Source organism: Gossypium arboreum, chromosome 13 (assembly GCF_025698485.1).
Source record: "Gossypium arboreum isolate Shixiya-1 chromosome 13, ASM2569848v2, whole genome shotgun sequence".
In the NCBI taxonomy this organism is placed as follows: domain Eukaryota; kingdom Viridiplantae; phylum Streptophyta; class Magnoliopsida; order Malvales; family Malvaceae; genus Gossypium; species Gossypium arboreum.
This window is the reverse complement of record NC_069082.1, coordinates 126,664,846-126,667,237: the sequence shown is the minus strand read 5'-3', so window position 1 is coordinate 126,667,237 and position 2,392 is coordinate 126,664,846. Positions and strand designations below refer to the sequence as shown.

At 35.9% G+C, this 2,392-nt stretch overlaps 1 long non-coding RNA gene across 1 annotated transcript; it reads right to left on the bottom strand.

Moving 5' to 3' along the window:
- Positions 1-211: 211 nt before the first annotated feature.
- LOC128286595 (uncharacterized) lies at positions 212-1,774 on the bottom strand. The gene is made up of 3 exons (XR_008277207.1): positions 1,644-1,774; positions 686-727; positions 212-605 (listed from the first exon to the last, which is right to left on the bottom strand). It is a non-coding gene; the product is annotated as an uncharacterized LOC128286595 (long non-coding RNA).
- Positions 1,775-2,392: the final 618 nt, after the last annotated feature.

The following is a 2,392-nucleotide window of genomic DNA, read 5'->3' as shown; positions in this document are numbered from 1 at the left end:
ATACATGCAACATCAATAACATATGCAAGCCCATTTGGGAGACTACTCAACCCACTAACCACTACACTCCACCCGTACCACCCTACACTCCATGTGGGAATAGCTCAACCCACCCAAATTTAACACTCCACGATTCTTGACCTTGCACGCTCAGCTTAACGATAAATTGAGGAAAAGCCTCCAAGACGTGGACAAGCCACTTTCAGTACTTCCTCCGTCAATATCCCAATCCCATGCATCAGATAATAACAACATGGCATGCAGTAAATAACAACAGTCAAACATGCATTTAGGTCAATTTAACCCTAGGGGTATTTCGGTAATTTATCTACTAAGGGTAAAACTATAAATTTTTCACTTTTAAAGGTATTTCAGTAATTTATCTATTTTAGGGTTTTTCATGCATATTCCTACCTTTCACGTACTACAGAATCACGTACCGAGGGTTCTTACCGAATTGGGCCTGTTGGCCCATCATTCCAATTTTGGCCCATTAAGCCCAAAAATATCGAGGGCATAGAAATCATGCACTTTGCAGTCCAAACATTGCAGCTTACCAAAAACATTAATCGATTTACCTCACAAGCATTCGCACACTCGCAAATCTACAAAATACCGGTTTTCAGCATTTCGGATTTTCGACTTTTGCCGATCTAGACTAAGAAAGAGGGTGTTAGTTACACACCTGTTTGCGATGATATGCTGACGAGATCCACACACGAACCGCCTACAATTGGATTACTAACATGTTAATCTAACTATTCAAATACAAACTACGTATTAACCCCTTACAATATTCGGCCAACCACACCTACAGATCATAGTAAGCTTATAAGAAATCAATAAGCAACTCATTAACAAATTTTTGTCAATGTTTACCACATAATCATAATTTCACTGCAAGCTGTCTTCCTGAGCAATAGTCACTAAATCATTTATAACTAGAGCTACGAAACTCCAAATCAAGTGCCGTTAATTTTCCCTGAAAATAGACTCATATGTATTATATCCATAAAAGTTTTAGAATTTTTGGTTTGGCCAATCAATACCAGATTTTTCTCAAAGTTTCGCATGTTTCACTGTTTGACTAATCTGACCACTCTTCATTACGAATCAAATTTCTCATTGTACAGAATTCAAAATATGTTCTCGTTTATTTCATTTGAAACTAGACTCATTAAGCTTTAATTACATAATTTATGCAGCTTCTAACTCATCTCCCACAATTTATGGTGATTTTCCAAAGTCACATTACTGCTGCTGTCCCAAGCAGATTTATTACCAAATCACTCTTTCACACCTAACTTGCATGCTTGTTATTTAAACATGTATATCACCAATCAATCATCACATATCTATGATTTTACTTAAGAATAATCTCCATTTCATCATTTTAAAGCACAACATGTTAGCCGATTTTTCCCCTTAGCATCTAAGGCACATGCATGCTCATTTGTTTGGCTCAACTTCACCTATCTTCCATTTTTCATCAAAAGAACATGAAACAACAACCATTTCCTTCATTTTAATTCATGAATAAATGCTCACAACACAACTAAAAACCAAAATATGCTTCAAGAGTTAAGGTAGAATCAAGAAGAACTCATGAACATCAAGATAGAAGCAAACTACCATGAACTTACCTTCAATTTTCTTCCCCAAGTGACCGAACATTCAAGAGCTTTCTCCTCTCCTTTCTCTTCTCTAACTTTAGGCTATGATGAACAAAGATGGACAAAACTTTGTTCTTTTCACCTCTTTTTCTTTTACTAAAATTTCATATTTCATCCATTTAATTCTTTAATACAAAAGACATGAAATTTCCAATCATGGAACATTTACCTAACCCATTATCATGGAACATTTACCTAAACCATTATCATGAAACATTTACCTAACCCATTATCATGGAACATTTACCTAACCCATTATCAATTGGATATCAAGTGCACATTTTGTCTACAACAACATGATGGCTGGCCACTTCATGTAAAATGGGAGGTTTGTCATGCAAATCCTCCTATTTTGCACTCCTATTTATTTGGCCACTTCAATTTAGCCTATAGTATTTTCAAACATTTTCACATAGGTTCTATTTCATAATTTCACCCCTTTTTTCTTATGAAACAAAAATTAACTAAAATTGCCGGGTTCTATCTTAAGCTTGGGCCTTCTAGAGGCCCACTAACATAATTAAACCTATGCCAACATTCATAGAATTCCTGAAAATTGGGGCGTTACAACTCTACCCTCCTTAAAGAAATTTCGTCCTTGAAATTTACCTGATCCAACTAGTTGAGGGTATTGTTGACGCATAGTCTCTTCTGATTCCCAAGTAGCTTCTTCCCTTCCATGATTACGCCAAAGTACTTTCACTAACGGGATAGATTTC